Raw genomic sequence first — 26,961 nt, forward strand, 5'->3', positions numbered from 1 at the left:
ATTGATATTTTCTTTGGAATAACTTGAGCTAGTCTAATGTTTTTCCACATGATAGCTCCTCAAATACCAAAGATAAGCAGGAATGATGCCTTAGGGTCAATCTCCAGATTATAAAGCACTAGCTGCGATGATAGTTCCTCCTAAACCATAGCCCTTTTCAGTCCAAGTCTTCTAGATTGTAAGTCTCTAGGAGGCCAGAACCATGTCTTGATAATCTTTCATCACAATACCTAGTTCTAAGATATACCATATTTTTCGCTCCATAAGATGCACTTTTTTTCCACAGAAGTGGGGGAAAGTGTCTGTGCATCTTATGGGGCAAATATTGCATCACAGACCATGATGTGTATTACCTGACCTGTCAGTGGTGGTGACAGCTGTTAGAAGAGGAAGCGATGAGCCCACATGAAACCCCTGGGGATACTTAAATGTCCCACTTTACTGCTGAATCTCAGGGCATCTGATCAGTATGAGGACAGCGAAGAAAGTGATATCAGTGATTGTGAGCAACTGAGCTTCATATATTCTGACACTAGCGATGATGAGTTCTTAGGGCTGCCAGAAAAACTAGAAGAGTACTTGAACCTTAAAGTCTCTCCTCATTTGTTAATGACAGTGATGATGGTTCTTAATACCACTGTTGACTGCTGTTCCCTTTACATGGTTGAAATATTATTTTGTTATATTTTATTAAGTATTTTAGTGCAACATTTCATTCAGAATATTTTTTTTCTTTTTTTCCTCCTTTAAACCTAGGTACATCTTATGGTCAGGTACATCTTACGGTCAGGTGCATCTTATATGTGAAAAATATGGTACTTGGTACTCATTCATTTATTTAAGTAATATGTATAGACCATCTATTACATGCCCCTCATTCTTCTAGGCCCAAGGTTACAGTCATAAGCCAAAGTCCTCCATCTCGTGAAGTTTACTTTTGAGTCAGGGAGACAAACAAAAGACAAATAAACAAATGAATGTATGTAAGATAGGATAAGAAGAGAAATTAAGCAAAGTAAGCGGATGAGATCAAGAATAAAGGGGCATATAATAAAAATGTGTTAATTTGAAATCCAAATAGACCTGTATTTTGGTCCAGATGTACAAAGTGTACCAGATGGATATTTGTGGACATGGGTCATTATCTTCAATCCGCAGGGAAGCCACGATTGGAAAGAATAATCCGTGTTCCAGCCACTAGAGGGCAGCTGAGTGCAAGACAAACGTCTGCGGGCTGTGCTTGGAGAAAAGCCTCCCACTCCAGCCCATGAAAACAACCCCAGTCGTTTTCGAGTCAATTACTCAATAACCCCAACCAGGAAAAACTTCGTAATAGCTTTTTATCATTAAATTGTTACCAGGCCATAAGAACAGTTCTACTGTGTCGAGAATTTTCTTTCCTTACTTGTGCAGAACCGGTAGCCCAGTCTAGTAAGAGGGCAGAGTTCAGTTTTGGAAAAAAATATTTTTTTCAGGATTTTTTTTTTGCATGTGTATGAGGTTGAATTATCAAGCTACTCACACAGAAATAAGAATACAGTTACTTCACACAGCCTCAAGAGATTTTCTTTGGAATGTGTGCATGTCTACCCCCCCTTCCCCCCACTTAATTAACCTGGATTTGATTCATGAAGTCAGTTATTTTAACACAGTGTAGGTCCCGACATAGTAGTCACTGAGAGAAAGGAGACTAGGGAAAATGGCTGCATCTTGAGGGATGGGACAAAGAAAAATAACAAACTATATTCTTTATTACCCCAACCTACAGCAGTGACGCAACCCCCTGCACAGTTAAAATATCCTAGAATTCAGAGTAGGTATCTAGTCATATCTGACTCAGTCAGCATTAACAAGGTTTCAAAATCATCACATGCAAAATGTGTCATGCCTCCATACGCCCCCATAATGTTTAATACACACAGGAAAAACAAAGCACCTCTTTTACTGCAAAGCAGGGGGTCAGCGTCTGATACACATTTCCTGACTCGTGTGCCCTTCTGCTGCAGTAGCCTGAGTTAATAGCTCAATGGCTTGGCCTCTGCTATCTTCTCCCAGAGTCATTTATGTCTCCTGCTGGCTTTACCTGACTGCGGGTGCTAGATAAAATTTAAAAACAAACAAAAGCCTACCATTTATTGAGTACTTTCTTTGTTCTATGCTTTATTATTCAAATGTTATACCCACCCCACACACACACACACACACACACATACCACCACCACCAAGTAATGATAAGGACATTCATACTTATTTTAATATGATAGAGGTTCTGAAAGTTTCAATAAGTGGCCTGGTAAGTAGCAGAGCTGGGATTTCAGGCTGTCTTAAAACCTAGAGTTAAATTATTACCTAATTTTTATTGCATGGAATTGGGGGGGAGGGATTTTTTAGATACTTAGCTGCTGTGGAAAAAGAAGGGCATTATCCCCTGGAGAGAGTCATGGCTCTGAGCCGTGGAGCTGAAGAACCATTGAAGTCGCCCAACAACTTGAAGAAGATGAGAAAGGATGAATGAACTTTCATTTTCTTTTTCATGCTTTTCTTCGTCTGTATAGTGCATTCATTACTAAAATCATACTTCACAGAAGAAACTGGTAATTCATGTAATGCTAGTGTATTTTATTTGTTTCCTTTTCCTTTCTGAACATAAAACATCCACTTTTGATCTGTATTTGTTCACAAGACCTTATATTTTTCAGACCACACAGGAAAATATCATAAAAGGCCACTGGAATATGTGAGCATTTCGTGCGTGGGAAGGCATCTATTTATATGACAGAGAACTGAAACAGTTTCAGCGGTACCCCATTGTGTCTTTCCAGCGTCCTGCATCCATGTTCTGTGGCCTATATTACACTTGAGAAGGCTATTCTGGGTGAGTCCCAGCAGACAGAACCTTCCTCAGCTCAGGGGAAATCTCCAGTTAACTGGAGGACGTATCCAGGAGACACTGGGAAGGTTCCCGCACCTAGCTCAGTAGCGCCCCCTCTGGAGGACAGGAGAAGGACCAGCCGACTGCGCGGGCTTCCTGAAAAGGAATCGTTAGAAAACAGGGAACAGCCTATTACCCAGGGTGCAGAAAGCCCATCTCCCTTCAGTGTCCAGCAAACACTGTAATACGCTCCTGTTCAAAGCTTTGTTGAAAGAAAGCAGACGGTTCGTCTTACAGTAACAGTGTCAAACCCCCACAAATATTTTCACACCCGTTATCATCTCATTTAATGTAAGTGAATGAACCAGTTGAGCCAAAGCAAAATAATTCTTCCTCACAAATGACTGTGAATGAGCCAGTAGTTTCTGTTCATTAGAGCTTTGCACTGTTCATTACACCCATGTAATTAATGTCACCTCTGCTACCAGTCTCCTAGGGTCCTCGTGTTTCCTTGGGGAGAAAGTAAACCTTAAAGAAAATCAGCCTGGAGAGTGGAGCCCAGCTTGGTGTCACTGGCATTAATGTGACTCAGATTCCTTGCGGATAACTGTGTTTATCTGGGTCACCCATTTTTGACTGAGTGTTCTTGGAAGTCTTTTCTCAACAAGTGCCAGACATGGAGGCAGGACACAGAATTTGCCTTCATTCCCTGAAACAAATACCTAAATCTACAGTACATGGAGAGACGTATTTCAGAAAATTTTGCAAAACTCAGCCTCAGTGCAGTGGGTACTTCCCAGCCCACATGCCCCATGGGCTGTCAGCTGCCTCACTGCCAACCACCCTCCCCACATAGGGTCTCTTGGGCATCGGCACCTGGCTCCTTGGACTGTCTTATAGCCCGTCCTTTTCTTAGCAGAGCCTGGCACTGTTCTCCTGCCTTCTTCAATCTTGTCTCCTCACACCCACTCATTCATTTCTATTTATTGAGCAGCTGCCAAAGTATCAGACGCTATTCTAGGTGCTGGAGTTATAGCAGGAAACAAAACACAGCCCACACCCTATGTACTTTACAGTCTAGGGAGAGAGACAGACAGTAAACACACACATAGAATAAACGTACCACTAGGCAGTGAACAGTTCTGTGAAGAGAAACGAAATGGAAATAGGATAAGGTGAGATGGGGAGGGGAGATCTGAGATAGGGCAGTGGTTCTCAACCAGGGGAGAATTTGCTTCCCATGGGACATTTCACAAGGTCTGGAAACACTTTTCATGTTACAACTGTGAGGGTGTTACTGGCATCTGGTGGGTAGATGCCAGAGATACTACTAATCCTACAATTCACCAGAAAAAGCCACACAACAAGGAGTGATCTGTCCCAAATGTCACTAGGGCTGAACTTGAGAAACCCTGAGATAAGGCATTATCCAACGAGGAGGCAAAAGCCACACAGAATCTTCAACAGGGAAATTTTAATATAAAGAATCACGAACAGGTATTGCCAGGGAGGGGACCTGGCTAGTGAGAGGTAATGAGAATTCTAAGAATCCAGGAGCAGTGGCTGTAAGTTGAGCTAGACCACCCAAGGAAGAGCCCACCTCCAAAGCTCAGATTTGGACTCCCTTGGAGAGGCCAGGGCTGTGGTTTACTGGCTGGTAGGGAAGTCACTGCTACATCTGCTGGAAATCTGCCCTGTGCCCCCCCCATCCCCCCACCCCCTGCCCCGGGTGCCAGAGGAAGCTGTTGGTGGCTGTGCCCTGCTGGAAGGGAGCTGAGAAAGCCACACCGCAGGAGTCAAATGCTACAGAAAGTGCACTCTGCAAGAGCCCAGCTCTGGAGGACATCACATGGCTGCCCAAGTCAAACACTGGAGACAGTGTGCTCAGTAGGAACCCCTGGCAGGTGGGTGTGCAGAGAGAGTTCAGGAGGCAGAATTTCAGGGCTATGCACAGCTGGGCATGGGCCGTGTCTGTGTGAGGGTGTGGGGGCCAATGAGCTGGTGGCCTGGCCAGGCCCTGGACCAGGGCTGAGAGCTCACCAAGGATCTGCATGCTCTGCCGATGCACTGCGGAACACATTGTGCATTAGGAGCTGGAAAAAGCAAAACCACAGCAACATCTGAACCAGGAAAATAAGCCCTCCAGCGCCCTCTCTGACAAAACTTAACCTGAACCCACTGCACATGGGAGAAAAGCTTTTAGAATCAATGCCATTACTGCAGAGCAGGTACTGAAGGGTGAATTAGGAGCTGAGAGGCAATAAATTGGTAACTGTCACATGGTGAACTTTTAGACAACAGGCACTGTTTAAAAAAAGGGCAGGGGGGGAGGGTGATAGGGGTCTCTGACCAAAAAACTTAAAAGTATCTACCCCAATGTAAATCATATTTCTAGGCATAGAAGAAAGAAAAGAAAAAAAAACACCCACCTCTTTCCCCATCCCACTCACCTCAGTTTCTCATAACCTACCAAAATCTGTAGGCTTCTGCAGACTGCAGCCTGATTATTTTTGCTGGGCATAGTGGCAAGAAGGGTTCACAGTGGTGGGCTACACTTGGTGGAAGGAGAGCTTCTAGAGGAGGGAGTTAAGAGATTAAGGGGTCAAATCAGTTCACCTTCAAAGGCTCAGGGAGAGTCCCTGTGGTAGAACACATGATACTTTCTTAATTATATGCTTGCTTATTTTTTTTTATTCTTTTTCTTCTCTCACTAAAATTATGTCCTATGAGCACAAGCTCTTTGGTTGTCCCTGAAACCCTTCCAGGCACCCATCAGGGGTTCAGTAAATGCTGAAGGAGAGAAGACACCTCCAGCAGCTCAGAGGTGGTGATTAAACCCCAACTTCTACCTCTTAGCCTCAGTGCCTCTTATTCAGGTAGAAACCCCCACTACAGTTAAAACACAGATACTCAGCAACTACTTATTTTTATTGCTGCCTTCATCAGTAACGTCAATATTATTTAAAGTGTATAAAAATCAACTATAAACAAGTACTTTCATGTACATCATTGGATTCTTCCCAATGTATTATCAAAGTCTTTTAAAATCATGCACATTCTATTGTTAATCGTGTTATCAGCTGGGCCTTTGGTCTCATTCCAAAGGGTTGGGTTGACCTTGATAGAATCAATGCCAGAGGGGACAGCACTGGGTTGGGAAGATCCTGAGACCAAATTCAATCAGAATGATGTATGCTCAAGTGACATGAAGATACAGCAAGGATAGAGCCAATATTGCTATCAAGAGAATCCATGCTCATAGCCACAGATCACACATCAAATCCTAAAAAAAAGGAGGAGGAGAAGAAAAGGTGGAAGTCAGAAAATGAACAGCAGAATAAGGTGTCGTGACTGAGAAGAGGAGGGCTCGGCACAAATTTTTGACTGTGGTAAAGCAGTCTCTTTATTTGGTGTCTCTTCCAAATAGAGGCAGAATAAGAGTTGAAAGGTGCTTACAGAGGGGGCACCCCTGGGCCATCTCCCACTTCCTGGGCCCTGGGAAAGCAGAACGTGGAAGAGACACAGTTTGACAGGGGATTAAGGCTGGGTAGAAACATGCAGCCTCTTTCTGTGAAGATTTCCCATCACTTGCTTTTAATCTCACAAAGAACTTCAATGTGAGGTGAGAAGCAGTGTAAATATTCAATAAAGGATGTGCCTTTGCCACTTGTAAATAATTATGTTAAAGCAAAAAGGCCTTTGTACTAGAGAAAATGGAAACTTTACATAAAATGGACAGTAGAGATTATTTCCTAAATCGTTCTGAGAGAAACAAAGAAATAACCAGCCCCAGAGAAGAAAGCTCTGATTAAAAATCCTCAAGTTTGTTGTCCGGTTTTGTACACCCTTTCTTTCATGCAGCAGACATTGATCTCTCTCTAAACACCTGTCTTCACTAGATAACTCCATCCTCTTTGCTTGGCCCCTGTGCAGACACAGCCTTTCTCCACAGCCAAGAGCACTGCTCATTGCAAGGTTCAACAACAGAGGCAACTGGGCCATTAGGAACTCCCAGCTCACTCACTGTTGGCAGTTGGTCTGGGTGAGCGGCTCCAGCTCCTTATCAATGCAACTCAGGAAGCAAGGTGAGTGACTTCACAGGCCTAGAGAAGAATCACTCACCTGGATGATTCCCGGGCATCTCTTCAGATGCTTGCTAATATAATGCTTCTGTCAGCCCAGCCCTTCCCCCAGCCCGGATTTTGACACAAGGAAGGATGACAGAATCAAGGCTCCCACCCTGACAGCAGAATTACTGCCCAGGACTGCAGCTATACTGAAGTAATTGGTTTTTACACAATTTGTTTAAAAGAGGACACATGACAAATCTCTCAAAGATCAGTGGAAACAGGCTCAATCTGTTTTAAAATCTCACTAAATAGAGAAAAAACCCACAGAGTAAGAGAACACACAAGATTAATGGTCTCCCCACACCGCAGGGAGAAATCAACACCAGCTGGGGGATAGATCTGTCAGTGCATGAATGCCATGGGCAAAGGCTGCTGATAAGTTCATTCGGGGCAGAATTTGAAATATGATTTATAGATACACACAGCACAGGAGTATCATTCTTTGTGGAGTATAAATACTCCTGAAATACTCATGGTCCAGCTATGCTGTACAATTTTGAGGGAGAGAGGCATCTTCTTATTTGTACTGCCTCTGTACCCTTGTTGCCATACAATTCATAGAATATGAAGTAGAAAAATTATAAATATTAAGTTTCTAAAACTGGTAATGGAGGAAATGTGTTCATAATATGCATTTTCATAATATTTTCTAAAAAGTCAGGTTCTTATTTACAAGAACACTTGTTCATTCGAATACTTTAGAGGTATAAATATACCAAGTATATATCATTTTCAGATAATACCTAATCATCGGCAGCCGTCCGTCTCGAGAGACGATGGCGTAGCTTCTTGAGAGTCTATCTGCACCGCCGAGAATGGCTGTGCAGTCCGACTCGGGAGTGACACGTTATCTGTCTCCTCCCGTGTTGAATCGACATCTTGTGATGACGCTGGAGTGTCCTCTCCAGTGAAGCTGAAGCTACAGAGCCTGGGCAGGGTGATATGGAGGGTCTGCTGTTGCCCATGCAGCAGACCCCCCCTCTCTTCGCAGCTGAAGGGTCCAAGGGAGAGACGGAGTCAATACAGCTTGGCTTCAGGTGCGCCGCAGGAGTTGCCGGTGTTGACTACAACGTCAAACCCCCTTAGGGACTCCGGCTCCGGATTTTCTGTCGGGGTTTACTCCCTTAGCCTTTCCCCTGAAGAGGTATGCCGCAAGGCAGTGGAGGTTTTTTGGAATCAGAGTTTTCCTTCTCTGATGTGCCCTGACTGGAAGATCGAACCAGCGACACTTAGCTCGCAGGCCGACGCTCAATCCACTGAGCCAAACCAGCCAGGGGAAAGATAATACCTAATATATTCATTATATTAGAACTCAAACCAGTGAGGGATTCCCATTTGTTGGTTGATCTGCCGCATGGAGCATAGTCCCAGCTTCCCCATGGCGTAAGGCAAACATTTCTATAAAGACGGCCTGATTACTTGTAAAGAGAAAATAAATCCAAACTGTGTTAATGTGGTTTAATGCCAATGATGTGGGACCAATGTAATTGATTTTTAAAATATTTTTACCAGACATTTGACTGAATTAACTTCAGAATTTAAAACTAAGAATAATCTAATAAAACTAGGGCTTGAATCCATAAGTCATATTAACGTAGGGAGCATTTAACTTCCTTCCCCAAACCTCTTAGCAAAGGATATTGTATTCCACGCAGGAATGGCCTTCACTTTCCCCTCTCTCTGTGCATCCTCATGTTAGCATCATTGGGATCACAAGTAGTTAGGCAGCAAAGGGGCCTTTACCTAAAAAGGGAAATGAGTGAAATCATACCAGTGTCACCCTAATACATTTAATTTTTTTTAAAGAAAACTAAAAGAAAGCAAGAGGGCAAAGACCACCCACAAATTAAAGCAGCTATGCCCAGCTGAGGGCCAGGCAGAGTCCTAGATTCTTTGAATACGGAAACTAGATAATCACTTGGAGAAACAGCCTAAATGACCCACTAGTTGATGGATTAGAACCCAGGACAGCTAATTGTTTTCTTTAAACTCTGTTGGAACATGTCAGATTTCAAAACAAAAACAAACTGTGGATAAGCAACCACCAAACCACGAGTTAGCTCTGGTCGCAACTAAATTGCATGTCATTGAGGCATAAATCCGGGTGAATTAAGAGGCTTTGTCTGTAACTACAAGCAAAAATTAAATCTCAAATTCACAATTCTAGCCTGAAATTTTTTAAATGACAAAAGGAGGAACAGGCAATGACTTTACACCTAGAAATAAGGAGTACCATGGCTCGTTTATGATAAAAGGGTCAGAAGAACAGGTAGCTGGGTGTTTTTAATCTGAAATTTTTTCCGAAAATGAGAAAAAGAGAAACTTTTCAGAATACCTGTAGTTTTCAGATCTTGGGAAGAAAGTAAAACATTTTACCAAAGTTTTAGGTAATATTCTTTTATTGTAAAATATAAATTATAGGTATATGGTTGTGTGTGTGCATGCGTGTGTGTATAGAGAATAGGGGAGAGAGAGCTGTTTCTCTTGCCAGCGTGTCTCACCCCTGTTTCCATATCTTTGTGTTTCTGTCTCTACTCAGGCACACATCGCCACCCCCCCCCTCGAGTACCACAAGTCCCACTTCAACTTCTCTTAGTAGAAAAAATAAACTTCTATAATTTATTTTTTATTTTGAATAATTTTTAAAAGAATCTTACACTCTCTAATGTTCTCTTCTCCTTGTGGTTTCAGTAGCCCTTCGTTGAGATTCAGTTCTCCACTCCCATTCTGTTGAGGAACAATATTAACATCCCTCCCTTAGAGAAAAAGAAAACAATAAAAACTTCCGTGTTTTGTTTACATACACAATGGTTTTGATTTCTCCAGAGCTTGCTTTCGTCTCAGATTATCCTAACCTTTGAGTGCCCTCCTCCAGCACATTGGCCCTTCAGCTGGAAAGAAAAGATACGCTGAGCTGTCCCCTTGGTGACTGGGATAAATACTTGAGGGATAACAAGTTGCTCCCCCCCCCCCAAAAAAAAGCACTAAGAGGGAGAGTGGGCTTGCCACATAGCCACATGAAGTGTTATTATCACAATTCCTATTTTAAAACTCTTATCTGCTCTGGCTAGTGTGGATCAGTGGACTGAGTGCTGGTTTTTGAACCAAAGGGTCGCATGTTTGTTTCCCATTCAGGGCACATGCCTGGGTTGTGGGCCGGGTCCCTGGCTGGGGGCATGTGAGCGGCAACTGACTGATGTATCTCTCACACATTTATGTTTCTCTCCAACTCTTTCACCCTCCCTTCCCCTCTCTCTAAAAATAAATTTAAAATAAAAATAAAAACTCTATCTTGCCCAAAAGCATGAAGATTTTTTTCTACTTCCCTTTTCTTGCCTGTGGTCTAGTACCTATGACTTTCTCCAAAGCTTCTGTCTGTCAGCAAGCTCATGCTTCAAGAGTTAGCTTTAGAAACAAAACCGCAATGTATATGTATATATTCTATTTTCAGAGTATTACAGGAGAGACTGATGCACTTTGTTACAGAAAGCCATGCTGCTGTGACGTCTGACAAGATGGGGCCCCAGCAGGTAAATTTCAACAAAGAAACCAGCATATGAGAGGTTTTGCTAATCCTAGAAGAAAACCTTGACCTGATGCTGTATGTGCATAGTAGTCAGGATAAAGAACCTTACAGAAACAATGTCCAAAAATTCAGTGGCTTGATATGATATAGGTTTATTCCTGGCTCGAGTCACATCCAAAGCAGATTGGTGGCTTCCTTCCAGATGTGACTCAGGAATTTAAGCTCTTTCTACCTTATTTTGCCAACATCTTAAATATGCGGCCTTTAAAGTTGTCACAGGAGAAGAAGAGAGAACATGAACCATTGCACACAGGGTTTCATGCCAGGCCTGGAAGCAGCTTACATCTCTTCTAGTCACATCCATTGGCCAAAACCCAGTCATATGGTCCCAGCCTAATGCCAAGGGGAGTTAGGCAATGCCAGCTCCCAGGGTGCCAGGATGAGGAAACAGGTTCAGCATGCATCGAATCTCCATCACGGGTAATGTTTTCTTCAGTCTTTTAAGTCATTAAACTTTAAATGGGCTAAATAAGCAAAGGTTAGAAAGAAGAGAGGGAAAAACCAAGCAAGAACTTTTGTTAGTCTGATACAGACCTTTGATTGGTCTCAATATCCCCAACTGGCAGACCAGATAAGAGAGCTAAATCAAGGTGGAAATGCCTAATGTAGAGACTAAAAAGTTACTTTCATTCCAAAGTGCATGGAAGGCTCAGCTTCCAGGACTTGTTGTACCCAAGGAGCATGCGAAGATGTGAAGTCTCCTTTGCAGCACTGCAAGGACCAAGTCTGGAGGTGAGTGTACTCGTGGGGCCAGGAATGAAGGGAAACGACAGTCTTGAGAATTATTCCACAAATATACTGTTCGCTAGTGAAGGCAGAACCAGAGCTTGCAGGAGATAATTAGATTAGATAGAGCTATCGAGGAGCATGGGGTGTCCAGAACCATCCCTGGCAGGGTGGGAGACTCCAGTATACTGGACACAAATCACTGTGTACTCCTACACACAACATGCGCCCCCTCTTGTGCACCCCACCCTAGTGAACAGCCCCACAATCTAGATTCCTCTGCCTCTTACCGTCTACCTGCTGAGTCCCCACCTGCTGATTCTCCCTCCCATCTCATTCTGCACCTCATCCCACTTTCTTTACCCCACAGCGTGGCCTTAATCCAGGCTCATCGTTACCCTCTGGACTTCCAAAACAGCCACTTAGCTGGCCTCCCTGCCTCCAGCTAGTCTCATCCCATCCCATCTATGCTCATAGTGCAATCAGAGTATTTAAAACATAAAGCAAATCATTCCAATCCCTTGCTTAAAATCTTGTAATATTTCCTATGACCTTCAGAACAAAATTCAGAATCATTGGCATGACCAGCAAGGTCTAACATACTTTGTTTCTTGCTCAGTCCTCTAGTCTCACCCCTCACATTGCCTTTTCTCCCTAACACTGCACCTGTACACTACACACAAACCAAACGTGGCCACTTGAGTTTCCCAGAGGAACACAAGTTCCATCTTCTCCTAGGGTGGGCTCATCTTCTTCTGCTGCTGTGGACTCCTGCCCACTCACATCCCTGTCCCCACATTACTTCCCTCTTGCTTTGAGAAAGTGAATGTAATGCTCTTCTGTGGCAAAGCAGAAGGGATTCATTTGAAGAAGGTGCTATCACTCATTTTAAAATGAGAATACAACCAGAATTAGCATCATAGCTCCAGGTCATTGTTTGGCAAGGATTAAGGTCAAAATATTCCTATTAAGAGAAATATGCTGGTGACAGAAGGAGACTTGACTTTGGCTAGTAAACATACAATATACTATACAGATGACATATTATAGAATTGTACTCCTGAAACCTGTACAATTTTACTAACCAGTGTCACCCCAATCAGTTCTCTTGTATAGACTACACAGAGGTTCTACCAGAGAAGCGCTGCACAGAGCAGTTCCTAACTTTTCTTTTATGAACTTGAGGAGCACAGGTGGCCGTGGCATCACCAGTGAAAAGAGAGCCCACAGAACGGGAGATAACCACAAGCCTTCTGCCCTTGTCTCCCTTTCTGTGGGTCCGACTCCTCCTCAGCCCTCTCTCCTCGAAGTCTTCAGGAGCTAGAGGAAACGCAGGCGCCACTGACTGGCTGAGGCCTGGCACGGCAGACTCTGCAAGTCTCAAGAAAGTCTTAGGACCTAGAACTCAATTATCCCATGAGAAGCTTGTCATACATGCCCGGAAGAAGGCACGAGCTCCAAGCAGTGAGGGCTTAGAAGAGACTGTAGAACAACCCCAGGAAGGCTGAGGGGCTGAGACAGAAGAAACAAGAATGCTCCAAAGGCATAGCCAGTGAACCCTCTGCTGATGGTGCAAGGGTGGGACGGACGCACTGCCCAGTGCATCCAGGTTCAATGAGAGGAGTCACGCCCTTTCTGCGGGACTTCCTCAGGCTGCCCTAAACCGGGCTGTGACCTCAAGCCTAAAGCCTATTATCGCCTGCAGAACATGCAAGTGGGGTGAGAATGATTGGAGAAAACAATGGAGGGGAGGACCTCTGGTAGTCTGAGGGGGTCTGTGTTCCCTTCCCCTCAGCAGGAAAGGGAGGGAGGCTCTCTCTACCTTCCTGAAGCCAGATGACCGATCTTTAAAGGGACATGCTTGAAAAATTTGATGTGACCCAGGAGTCTGAAGGACCCAAACAGACACTGATGTCTGACCCCTGCCTATGGCATTCTGAAAAAAGAAGTCTGACCTGAGGCTCCCTCTATGGAGAGCGAAGGAAGAAAGTGGGCAGTAAGGAGCAGCCTACCTTCCTAGCTTGGAGGAGTGAGTGAGTGAGTATTTCCCTGGATCAAAGTGAACCCTGCAGCCTGGAAAGGGACCCTCCCCACAGATCTGACTAGAACAGGAAGTGGCTGTAAAAGAACAGTCTGTGAGGGGTGAACCTTCAGAAACAAAGCTGAGAGAGGAAATCCAGATGACCAGTCAGAGGGGGCACCACCAGCACCACGGCCCCCAGACGGGGTTCCCCAGAAGGACTTCTTCAAAGAACTCACAAACATCAGAGCGCCCATTTGGGTATCTTCCCTCCCAGAGCCAGGCAGTGCGAGGGCTCCTCCTGCCTCTCTTCTCTTCTTTCTCACCCTGGAGTCTGAGCCAGCCTGGGGAGTGGGAGGAGAGTGTGAGACAGAAGAGGAGGCAATACTGTACTGAAGGAGCGGGGCCCACTGCCACTTTCCCACCGCAGGCTTCAGTTTGCTTAGAGGCAACTAGGCTTTTTAAACCTATACAGGGAGTCCGTTCATTAGACCTAAAGCTGACAGGGAGAGCTGTGGGATCAGACACATTGGAGAGCTGGGGAAGGAAAGGTGATGGATAGTGACGAGGCATCAAGTTCTTCCGCCGCACCAAGTCCCCTCATTCAATGGACGGGTTACAGGAGCTACAGTGGGGCATAATCCCAGGCGTGTGAACGTGGACCTTAGGTGGCTGAGGGAGCTTTCTGACATCTTGGATCGCCACTCACTCAGGCTTCAGGTAAGCTTAAATTTTGGCCAGTAAACAAAGCTGCTCCACAGCCTTAACTAACCTCCTTTAAAGTTTGGCCATCTTGAGCAAAGGGGAGCACCCTCATCTCAACTGCCCTGGAGCCACAAGGGCTGCTGCCCAAGCTGCATTTATGATTCTGCTTGGAGAACATTCATCTGTTAACATGGAGCCTTGAGACACGCTGCACTGTCTTCAGGGGAGGGAAGGAAAAGCCACATCCGGGCAGTCAAAGGAATTCTGCGCTGACATCTCGGGAATTTGTTCAGCCTGCCTGGTGAAGGTTGTTGATTCCAGGCGCAGACCCAAGAACCAGAAAATGTCAGGCTGTGCTCAGCAAGACCCTTCTGTGATTGAGAGGAATGGATGAGTTTGGAGAGAATACAAATGGGACAACTGCTTAAAGCAGCTGAATGAATCCACCAACCAGCCTTTCCCTGACACTTCAGAGGAGAAAAAAAGAGAGAGAGTGTTCCCTGGCTGGGTGGCTCAGTTGGCTAGAGCTTTGTCTCATACACTAGAAGATTGCAAGCTCAATTCCTGGTCAGGGCACATGTCTAGATTTCGGGTTTGATACCCAGCTGGGGCACATACAAGAGGCAACCAATGAATGTTTCTTTCTCCATCTCTCTCTCTCTTTCTCTCTCTCTCTTTCTCTCTCCACCTCTCTAAAATCCATTTTTTAAAAAACATATTTTCAGGTCCTCTTTAAAAAAAGAGAGAGAGAGTGCTCACCTTCCACTGGTCTGTCCCTCAAGTCCTCAAGTCATGGAAACATTAGTTTTCTGTGTACGTGAATTTTTCGTTATCTAAATGTCAAGAACGGGTGAAGAGCTAACCTCAGTATTTTTCCTCATTTCTTTCCTTATTTTATTTATTGTATTTTTTTTAGCAGAAGTGTGTGTGCGCTGATGTATTAGTTTCTTAGGTCTACCATAACAAGTTATCACAAACCTGATGGCTTAAAACAACAGAAATGTATTTTCTCATAGTTCTGGAGGCTGGAAGTCCCAAATCAAGGTGTCAGCGGAACCGTGAAATTTTCCATGCCTCTTTCAGCTTCTGGGGCTCCAAGTGCTCCTTACCTTGTGGTTGCGTTGCTCCAATCTTTGCCTCTGTCTGCACATGAACTTTTCTCCTCTGAGTGTCATATCTACTCTTCTTTTGTCTCTTGAAGGACATTTGTCATTGGATGTAGGGACAATCTGTATACTCTAGGATGATCTTATCTTGAGATCCTTAATGTAATTACTCCTGAAAAGACTCATTTTCCAAATAAGTTCACATTCACATGAGGTTTTTGTGTGTGTGTGTGAGGGGAGGAAGGAGAACACCATTCAACTTACTGCAGAAAACAAAAAGGCAACAAAATTATAAACTATTTATGGTTCAGTAGTAAGGAACTGTGTCTCATGGGGAAAGTTCCTCCACTTAGGAGGCCTAAGTCCAGCCCCTCCTTGTATGGATACCAAATGTCTCACAGGGGCCCCCCCACCACTGCCTGCCTTAGAATCTCCAGACCTGGACCTGTTGGAGGTGTTAGGGTGGAGATGGCACGGGCGTTGTCCCCAGAGCTGTGCACCAGCCCACACATCTGCCGATTGGCACACACGAAAGCGTGGGAGGTTGTAAGGAGAGGGACAGCCCTCCTCTTCTGTGAAGTAGCTAAGTCAATCCCCCAGGCCTCTTTCTCAGGGCCAAGTCCTCAAGCAGGTGCTGCCCTCTTGAGGATAATGAGTGAAAAGTAGTTTGTAAATTCTGAAGGGCTCTATAAATGCAAGCCCTCTTTATAGCATCATCAGCATTGATTCAGAGGCAATAACCTCTGACCTATGCCTGGAGAGGCCTCAGGTCAGCACTAGTGGCATCAGTAACAACAGCAAGTACCTACCGCAGACTCCATGTGGACGTGCCCTGTGCTGCATAGTTTATACCCAGAACCTCTTTCAGAACTTATTTTCTTTATTTTTAATAAAAATAACAACAGCTCCATCCTTGGTTGTTTTGAAAATTAAATGAGTAAAGTATGTGTATATGTCTTAAGGTCATACAGTCAGTGAGTGGTCTCTGGGGACTCAACCAGATCTTTCTGATCCCAAAGCTAGTGAACTTAACTATGGTGTGTTTTTTCCCACTAGTGTGACTTTATATAGCAAGGGACAGTTTTTGCCAACAGGAGACTTTTTTGCACCCTTGAGTATTACCTTTTCTCCTTTCGGGTTCTTCCCCTGTTCAGACTTACTAGAGCCTTTAGAAGAATGAGGAACAGGTGGATTCTCGGGAGGTTAGACTTACTGAGGTGCAGTCTCTTTGGGTGGGCAAACCCAGCATTCTCTGGCTTTCTGATCCTGACTCCCTAGGCCCTGACTCTGCTGTGCCCCCAACAGGCCTTGTGGCAAAGGAGCTTTAGACATTTAGGCACCAGCTGCTCTTCCACAGGTGCTTACGGAAGCCCAGTGAGGGGAAGGATGCCTTCAGAGGAGTCCGACCTGGCTGAGAAGAGGAAAACCAGAGCATAAACAGAGTAGAAGGGTGGGCAAAAGTAGGTTTATAGTTGTACAAATAAATAATACAATGCTTAATAAATAATAATAATACCAGAATACACTGTGTTTTGCATACTCACCACTATAAACCTACTTTTGCCCTCCCCTATATATAACTAAGTGTTGGTAGGAGTGTGAACTATAAAACAGGATGTGCATGGGGAATGGATGTCAGGGGGTTGTACCTTATTGACACCCCAGCTCAAGTTCACCCACCTCTGTGAGGCTGACCATTGTCCACTGCTGCCTTGGCCTTAAAGGAGGCAGCCCGCCCCCCTGGTAGCTGAGTGTGGGCTGATGCTCTCTGTTTCCTTAAGCCGAGAATTTGAGCCAGTGATTCTAGGGTGGTATATTATGCACATAGCAGGTGAACAACTGCTTGGCGACTTTGTCAGACACCCAGGTGCAACCAACCCTAATCCTATAGCAGTCACATGCTCAACAATGTTCTGGAAACACTGGCCTGAGCCCTGTACTCTTGTTACTCCCCAAGGGATGTTGTCCTCACTGTGAAGGTTGTCTGTCAGCCATTTAGCTCTTTTCTGCTCCTCCAGCCACATCCAGTCACCTGTATGAGGGGAGGACAGCAGCGTTCCCGAGACTTCTCTTATTCCTAGAACCACTTTGCCCAGCTTGAGCCCTGACCGTCCCTGAATTCTAAATCTAGATTGGAGCGATTGACAAGGCTTTGGTGAAGGCTCGGGGATAAGAGAAGGCTGGGCTGCTTTTGGAGCTCAGGGGCCAAGAATAAAAGAATGGAGAGAAGGAAAAAAGGAGGGAGGGAAGGAAAGAAGGAGGGAGGAGGCTGCTTGATTAGTTTACAGCACTTGTTCATGTATTATTTTACCTCTTTGTTTACTCATTTGTCTCTCTCACTACAGCAAGCAACCAAAGAGCAGAAACTGTGACCTAATCAATTATATATCTCAAGTCCTTAATAGGACCTATCAGGTGGTCCATGAAAGTTGGAGAGAAGGAAGAAAGCAAGAAAGAAACAAGGATGGAGGAGGAAGGAAAAAAGGAAAGAAGAGAGGGAGGGAGGAAGACCAAAAGAAAGGAAGAGGGAGAGGGAAGAAGGAAGGGAGAGAGGGAGGGAGGGAGGGAAGGAGGATGGGAGGGAGGGAGGGAGGGAGGGAGGGGAGGAAGAAGGAAGGAAGGAAGGAAGGGAAGAATTAATGCTAAGATATGCAACCATTTTTCCCTTCCTTTAGACCGTTTGAAGTGAAACACAATTCTCTCAGCCTTTATGCTCTTATTACTGACTCTCATGGAGCTGAGGTAGCAAGAGTGTAAAAATATCCCGGCTGCACTTGGGGTTTTGTGTAGTTTACAGCCCACACGTTCTCACCACTAACATGAGAGACGAGCCCTGGGCCAGGGGATTGGGAAGGAGGAAGCACTTGGAATATTTTGTAACTCTCTATGTCTGACACCTGCCTAACCTTTTAGAATATAGAACTAGCTCTCTCGTGTACATGATCTCATTTTGAACCTTACAGCTGCCCTGCATGGAGGTTACACCAGGTATCCCCATTCTGTACATGAAGAACAAAGAGTAACCAAGTTATGGGAACCATCCATGTTCAAGCAGCTGGAACTTGAATCTAGGTTTTCTGACTCTCAGACTAGGACTTACTGCATTTCACCACAAATAGAAACACATCATTGGTCTGTGTCTTTGTGTCATAGAAAACAGCATTCTTTGTTAATGTTTAAAGTCTCCAGAGTCTATGTTGCCAAAATGGACTTCAATTATTGATTTGATACCTCAACAGGGAGAGAACAAACTTGGGATTTAAAACTGATCAATTCAACTGGAGAAAAGAGCAAAGTGGCCTGGTACTGTCCACAGCAGGTAAACACTTTGAAGATGCCCCACTGAGTGTCAAGCTGATGGAAGGAAAGACCCCAGAACCAGGCAGCTTGGGACCACGTTGTGACCCCTCCTACCCACAGTGACAGGCTCCAATGTTGAGCTTGGGCAGGTCATTCTGTTAAGATGAAGGGACGCTTCTGGAGGGGATATGGGACGGTGCGTTGGGCTGGGCTGCCAGGCTACAGGCGCCAGGAGAGAAAGAGCATGTGTAGGCTTCTCTGTGCTTAAAGGTGCACCACTGTGTTCAGGCAATGCCACACCTGAACCTGTTCTCTGCACCTGTCCGTAACACCACCTGGGTGTCAGCATAGAGCGGAGATTTCTGTATACAGAGAGGTGAAGGCTAGAGGGATGAGAAACGGGCTAAAGCAATTCAGGGTCAATTTTCTCCACCTCCATGATATCCCTGCCACACACACACACACACACCAGGCCCATAGCAGGCATTTAGGTAGCCCCCTTCCTGTGTCCTGACTGTAAAATTCGTTGGACCCTTAGTAATTGTGAAGAGGCAGGGGAAGAAGATGATGTGGCAGATGGGGAACAGGTTTCCCTAGCATACAACCTGGTGAGATGCTGGTTCTGCAAACCACTGGCTGTCAGCTTAGTTTAGGTTGTACAGCTTCTCATCTGCTTGCGGAAAGATGGGAAAACTCTACCCCTGAGAAGTGCAACCCCCCATGAGGTCTTTGAGGTATCTAAATAAGGCTAAAAGCATCAGGAGCTCAACTCCTTACTTTTTCCAAGACATGGAGTGCCCACTACACCAGGTGCCCAGTGGTGCTTGGCATGGTAGCATAGGCCCCATGGGTAAACTATTCCTCATCCTGAGTAATAGAAAGAAGCAAGAAATTGAAGCATGCCCTCACCCAACTGTGATTATTTTCTCTGAAAAAGCATGCCCCTTAAATGGTGTTACAATTTAGAAACCAATTTGTAACAAGATTTTTAAAAATATAACTCTGCCCTGACCAGTGTGTGTGGCTCAGTTGGTTGGAGCATCATCCCATAGACCAAAAGGTCATAGGTTCGAATCCTGATCAGGGTACATACCCAGATTGTGGGTTCCATCCCTGGTCAGGGTGTGTACTAGAAGGCAACCAATCGGTGTTTCTCTCTCACATCAATGTTTCTTTCTTACATTGATCTCTCTCTCTCTCTTTCTCTCTCCCCCCACCCCCCTTCCTCTCTCCTATACTCACAGCTACCACCTCTTTGCATTCGCCCAGCAAATGTGACTCCACTTAATCTTGGCTTGGAGCTTCCATGCTTCTCAAATCTTTAGATCTGCATCTTCTTAGTATTACCATTACTCTGAGGCTCCATACAGCCAGCTATGTGTTTTGAAAAGAAAGAAAAGCAGGAGAAAAGGAGAGGGAGAGAAGGAAGGTAGGAAGGAAGGAAAAAAAGAAAAGAAAAACCTCTTGATTTAGTGGGGTGGCACGTTGCTTCTGTTTTCAAGTTCTCCCAATTAGCTCTAGCACATGGTCTTCCTTGGCAGCTTTCTGCTTCCCATCGCAGATGGTATGGAAAAGTCTGACTGATGACTTTCTGGCTCTTCTTTCCTATTTCCTCTGCCACTGCTAATTTAAGAAAGACTACAGGATACTGGGACAACTGTCAGCCCTGCCTCATTTGCCCTGCCTTCGCCTTCTCCAGCCACCCACAGCCACATCAACTGCTGGACTCCTCCAGCACGAGCCTGATCAGATGGCCACAGGGACACCAGCGTCCTCCGCCACAGGGACACCAGCGTCCTCCGCCACAGGAGCACCAGCGTCCTCCGCCACATGAACAGTGTGGGGTGGAGTTAAGTTCTGCTTTCTGCCAGATGGGGAACTGGTGACCTGGACTCTGGCAAGTTCCACCTGCCTCCCATGGGAGCACTGCCAGCCCCCGCAGCTTGGCTCCGCTCCCCAGAGCTGGGACACTCCTTGGTCCTGCTTACCAGTCCCTCACTCACCTGGGCAGGGCGGTCCTAAGGTCAGCATCATAAGCATCATCCCACCTGGCTCTTCCCGCCTCACCCCTGGAGGGCCACTCATTCTCAACATCTCTCAGTGAGCAGACAGGACTCAACAGGCCCTGTGTGGACCTGTCTATGATTCCGGGCCCAGCCCCAGGCCAGCAGCTCTGCCTGGGTCCTTCCCAATCCACACGCCACTTTCTTCACTTAGCTTCCAGAAAGCAATAACTAGTTCCCCAGGGCAGGAAGAGCAGAGCAGACCCTCTGCTGGGTGGGAGGGGCAGGACAGGTGTGGCAGGATGGTCTCAGCAGTTTCTGACGATGAATGTCCAGTCTGCAGCAATTGAAAGAAACAGTTTTCCAAACAATGCAAGTCATGGGACAAGAAAGCCTTACTGATGGCTCACATGACAGGGTCCCACTGTTACCAAGAGTGGGGACAGGCACCCTGAAGTGGCTGGGTACCTGAAACTAACAGCTGCAATTAGGCCAGGGCTAGAACCTGCCTGTTTAATAAAGGAGCCTTTATTAAATATAGCTCTGACCCATCACTCCACTACTTATGACTTCTGATGCTTTCCTACTTTTTGCAGATTAGCTGGACCCACAACTTCCTTTGTAATCTGGGATCAATATTGTATCCGTCATGGCTTTCCAGGAAAACAGAACCAATAAGATATGTGTTTGTGTGTCTGTTCATATGCCCACATGTATAGTCAGCAGGTCCTCAAATAATGTCATTCCCTTTCATGTGGTTTCATTATAACATTAATGAGAAAAAAATAACCGATTCCTGGCCAGGGTCACTGTCTGTGTGGAGTTTGCACACTCTCCCCATATCTGTGTGGGTTTCCTTCCACGTCCCAGGCGAACTGGTGTGTCTAAGCTGCCTCCATGTGAGTGTTGTGGGTGTGTGCGAGTGGGCCACCAGTGGAAGAGTGTCCTGCTGTGAGTACACGCAGACCCAGGGAAAAACCCCGAGACTAAAAATCTACCTCAGGGCAAGGAAAAATCAAAGAAAGAGGCTGGCCACTCCAGTCTGGCAAGTAACAGAGTTTATTTCGGAAAACTTTACCTAGGAGGCTGGTCTTGGGCAACTGCAAGGTGACGTGAATATTCCCCACGCTGTCTGGCACACACTGAAGAATTAGAGAGGGTAAAGAGGGGGGCGGGGCAGGGTGGGAACAGTCACAAGCACCAGTACAGGAATGCTATCAGGTATGGGCAATTACCTGCTTGAGCAGGTCAGGACAATGGCCTGTTCCGGGAACCAGCACAAGTGGGCGGCAGGGGAAGGGTACTAACTTACGTCAGAATGAGTATCAATTAGGATCAAGCAGTCTCTAAGGAAAGTCTGGGGTAACCAATCTCCATTCTGGCCTGGGTCCGGCTGGCGGGACAGACAGTGGTCAGATCATGAAAGTTTGTCCTCAACAGGGTTGGATTCCACCTCGCATCCTGAGCTACTGGGATAGGCTCTAGTGCCTACAACCCTGAACTGGAAAATAATTATCTTATTTGTTTTTATTAATCTTTCTTAATCTTTTTAAAAAGTCCTCACCCAAGGATATGTTTTATTGGTGTTTCTAGAGAGAGAGAGAAACAATGATGTGAGAGAGAAACATCAGTTGCCTCCCATACGTGCACCCATCGGTGATCGAACCTGCAGCCCAGGTATGTGCCCTGAGCAGGGACCGAACAGGTAACCTTTTGGTGTATGAGGCGACACTCCAACCAACTGAGCACCCAGTCAGGGCGATCTTTCTTAAGTGTATGTATAGTTCACCTTTATTTTAATGTTTAATTTTAGAAGCATTTTGAACCTTTACATAGAAGTTTGGTGATGTTTTCATGACCAAAACTATGCCATAGAACTGAACTCCTGTTCATCTCAATTACCTGCGGTAAAACTGGGTTAGTTACGTCATTTCAGTCAGTCACAGTTTCCAAGAACCTGTTGACAACATTGAGTGAGAACTTTATATACCTATGTCTATCTATATCTATCTCTGGGGAAAGAGAGAAATTTATTTTAAGATAGTGGCTCATGTGACTGTGGAGGCTGACAACTTCAAAATCTGCAGGCTGGAGACCCAAAGCAAAACTGATATCGTGTCTGGAGTTCAAAAGCAGTATGCTGGCAGAATTCCCTCTTCCTCAGGGAAGGTAAGACCTTTTTCTATTAAAACTGTGTTTTCCAGCCAAAATGACATTGAAATTAACCATTGCAAACATGTTTTCCCAACTTCTTTTTCAAATGTGTGGCTCTGTGGGCCCTTCTTTTGGCCGCTCAGAGACTAGCTCCTTGGGCACATGAGAGACTTCGGCAGTCTTGGGCCCTTGCCCATCCCCGTGTACTCCCAGCGCCCTGTTCCTGTGTCTTAGCACAATTCATTGTAATTGGGTGTTTACCTGCCTGTCTTCCACTGGGTTTTTTACATCCTCAAAGGCACATTCAGTCTTTTACTCATCCTCACGCTGCCAGGATCTGACATAGCGGTTGAAACTCAAAGAACTTCAGTGGATGTTTGTGGAACGAAAATGGGTCTAGAAAGCTGAAGACCTACACCAGAGCTGGGAACTGAGGAGATTAACCAGAGATGGACAAGGAGATAAAAGTTCAGAAAGTGGTGATGAAGCTCAGAATGACTTCTGGCTCCAGAAATCACAGAAGGCTTCACCAGGGAAGTAGCATATGCATTCTGCCCCCTGTGACCGCAACAGGTAGAGGTGGAGGAAGGGCATTCCAGTGAAGGGTGCACCTTCCCTTAAAGCGTGGGAGTGGGAAGATGCAGAGAATGTTCAGGAAAGAGTGGGTCATTTTGCTAGCACATCGGCTACATGGGGGTGGTGTGGGAAAAGAGGCTGGACAGGCAGGAGGGACACATTCTCACAGGCTGCGGGGCCAGGCTCAGCACTGGGGGCATCAGAGGTGGTGGTAAACTGTCAGAGGCCGTCTACCCCAGGCAAGGGGTGGGCAGTGAGCTCACAGTTCAGGCCTCGCTGTCACTTCTGCCTCTGCCTGGGAAGTTATTAGAGTGAGGTCGCCACTGTGCCCATCCTGAGGGGTGAGCTCACAGATGCCTGAGTGAGTTAAATACGTGGGTGGGCGAGGGAAGCCAAGTTCACTGTCATTCATTTGCAAGCCTTGGACAGGGCCAGAGATCTGGCTGTTCCAGTTTCATTTAGTGGTGTCATTTAGACACAGTCTGAAAGAAGAGATAAAGAAAAATGTTTCAGAAGCTAGGCTTTGTCCTGGCTGCAAAAGCAAGCAAACGAAAGGCTAGGTGGAATCACATTATCAATATCCTCCCTGAGGTAGGTGGAATGGTCAGGCTGAGGACTGGGGCTGGAGCCCATACCTGTGCAGCGCCTGGAGGACTGGGCTTTACAAGCCCCTTCTTCTGAAGGCTCAGGATGACATGTCCTCTCCAACAGCCCTGGTAGCACCCTGCACTGCGGCTGCAGTAGCCTTGGGGTGAGGCAAAAGCTGGGCTCCTGCTCTAATGTTACAGAACAGAAGCCCAGCCTATGCTGTTCTAGAACAGCTGTGGGGTCCAATTACCCATTGCTAAGAAGCGTGACTCCCAGTACAAAAGTTTGGTGGAAAATGAAAGGAGATTTACTTTAAAGTTTTACAGATTCAGAATTACGGCAGGTTTCTGGTTTCTACCATTATGTCCCACCTTCTTTAAGACACCCCAAAACACAATACTGCCTCCCCCTGCCAAATCAGGCCACTTTCAGAATATGCCAGTCAGAGGTACCATCTTTCAGAAAAGCAGAAGTCCACGGCTCAGTATTCCTGATCACAGTTCAGCATTTCAGGCATCTCCCACTAATCCATGCTTGGTTAGGCAGGTCCCTCCAATTCCAGCCTCAGCAGCCGTGCTGCTGTGTTCTCCAGGCAGGCTTCCCAGTGGGTCTCCTCTTTCTTACTTCAGACCTCATGGCGGACTCTCTTCCCAAACCACATGGCTTCGGCCTTACACCTTCGACTTCCTAGCCAACTCCCATCTGCACCCTTTCAGAGCATGTGGCTCCTCTCCTCTTATGGCTGCCTGCCCTTATTTTAAATGCTGACTCAGGGCACCATTCATCATTATTATGAAAAGTATTTTAAGCCTAGCATCCCCTCTTTTGCCCTGGGCTGCAGCACAGCTATTAACTAGTTACCAATCTGCCATAGAGATGCAAAGTACCGTAAAAACTGTATTATTGCCTTTCCATGCCCACAAAACCAAGAGCAGTGGAGACTTCCCCCCCTTACACCAAAGTACTCAGAGAGGCAGCCTGTGCAAATGAGTCTACTTCATAGTTCTGGTTCCCCCACTTCCCCACCCTTCGTTTTTTCCCCCTAGTTCAGTCTTGAATATGATTATTTGAAGGGCTTTCCAAAATACCTCATTCAAGTGATTTTTCTTGACTCTTGGCACCCAGGAAAGAGTGAGTCCCCTGCTCCTCACTCAGCTGCTAGGGAGGGATGTGTTTCGTGTTTGCTTTTAGCCAGTGCCCCTCCCCCGCATGCGGAGTGGCTGGTCTCCTGTTCCCACCACCTGACGCACCAGGCCCACAGCCGCACTCCCAGCACTGCAGGGACAGCCAGGCCTGTTTTGTGGGTCAGGACTGGACTCAGGCATGAGTATGCTGGCATTTGGCGTGAAGCTCTGTGCATAAAACACTGAACACCATTGTTTGAGGTACAAGGCACAGCCTGCCGCAGCGTGTGCCACTCCAGGCAGTGAGATGACTGGGTGGGTGCTGGACTCCCACCCTGTGTTATTCCCACCTGGGTTTCAGAGTGTGGCTGCCCCACTTTGCTGTGATTGAAGCTGAGCTTTAGGGAGGAGAAAAAAGGGCCAAGGACTGAATATACCAGAATATGTTTTTAAAATCTTTCAGTGAGGAATAAAAATACACAAAATGATTTTTCCATTTGAAAAAGAAAAAGAAAACCACCACCTACCAGGAGATTAAGCAAATGAATGAAAGGCTTATTAAGCACAGAATTATGTTGTTTACACCTCATAGGCTGCATTTCACAATTACTACCTTCATTCATTTAACAAAAACCTGGTCCAATGACAGGATAAAGGTCTGTCTGCAGCCTTCTCAAGAAAGATCATGTGGTCATTCCTCAGGACCCTGCTCCTTCCAGTAAAACTGAAGGGGGCTCAAAATTCCATGGCCTGTGTTGGGTGTCCCTCCTCTCTAAGATAAAGCATATGTGAAACCAGAAAAGCTGGTGTTCGTGCTGCCTGTAACCTACCAGACCCAATAAGCAGAGAGAGGAATTGAATCTTTATGGGCGCTTTATTCAGATGGTCGGTGATCTGAGAAGACAGCGGGTTTGTACCCTAACAGACTGTCTTAAATTCCATTATAAATGAGCCCTTTTTATAAGGAGAAGAGTAGGTAGGGGATTTGGAATCGAGGGGAAAGGTTAATTGCATAAAAGCTGCAGCATTCATTCATCTGTGTCCTGGACTGTGGTCACCCTGGAGCACAATGGCTCAGGTACCAACTTGATTGCTTGCAGTCCTCCTGAGGCACAAAGATGGAACTGCTTATGGTTTCTTGGAATCAAGGTGGGTCATACCTCCAGTTCCTGGAACAGTAGCTTCCCACATACATTAATTACTAAGCGTATTAGCTATTACCTGAAACTAAAAATTTCCAACATTTGAGTCCCCCATCATGTGGACCACTACAAACTCCTCCCCAAAGGAAAAATTATGAGGACTGATTGAGCAACAACAACACTGGATTTTGACCCCTAAGAGCCAAGGAGGGAAGGGGACTCTGTAAGTAGTAAGGCCCCTCCAGCTCGCCTGTTCTGTACTCCAGACAGAACTCCAGGGCCAGGAAGCTGACAGGCCTATGAGGAGGGCCCACGCTGTGAACCAGAAGAATGATCCTTCTTCCCCAGTTATGCCAGGCTCTGCATTATCTGACTTAATGCTCAGTACATTCTCATGGCTTAAACTGTGATTATCTCCATTGTTCCCATAAGAAAACAGAAGCCCAGAAAGGCTGAGTAAGTTGTCCACACTCACAGGCTAGCAGAATTCAAACCCAACACTGCCTAAGCCCAGAGCCTGAGACGCAACCCTTACTGTTGTTGTTAACTATCTGCCTCTTGGGCTGGCCTGAGCACAGCCGTCAGTACAAGCCCTGCCAATTGGCCACTCAGGGGCCGGGGACTGGGTGAGGAACATAGTTCAGCAGAACAGCCACAGCCTAAGTATAGGGAGGAAAAAGGACCTAGATATGGGCAAACGATACCCCATCCATTCCTCCAGTTACGATCCCAACCATAACTCCCACTTCTCTCAGTGACACATGGGAAGGATACCTACCCTATGACTCCAGCTAGCCAGAGATCATGTTTTGCCCAAATATTCTGGGTATTACGAATGTAAAAACAAAGCATCAAGCCCGGTGAGACACAACGTTAGAGAACCAATTTAATATATGTGACATCTCCTTTCCTTCCCTTTCAGTCTGCAC

At 45.9% G+C, this 26,961-nt stretch overlaps 1 long non-coding RNA gene across 1 annotated transcript; it reads right to left on the reverse strand.

Moving 5' to 3' along the window:
* Positions 1–8,681: 8,681 nt before the first annotated feature.
* On the reverse strand, positions 8,682–11,008 carry LOC150015400 (uncharacterized). The gene is made up of 3 exons (XR_016509994.1): positions 10,761–11,008; positions 9,660–9,758; positions 8,682–8,745 (listed from the first exon to the last, which is right to left on the reverse strand). It is a non-coding gene; the product is annotated as an uncharacterized LOC150015400 (long non-coding RNA).
* Positions 11,009–26,961: the final 15,953 nt, after the last annotated feature.

The sequence above is a fragment of the Furipterus horrens genome, unplaced genomic scaffold (genome assembly GCF_987537825.1).
Source record: "Furipterus horrens unplaced genomic scaffold, mFurHor1.1.pri manual_scaffold_3, whole genome shotgun sequence".
Lineage (NCBI taxonomy): Eukaryota > Metazoa > Chordata > Mammalia > Chiroptera > Furipteridae > Furipterus > Furipterus horrens.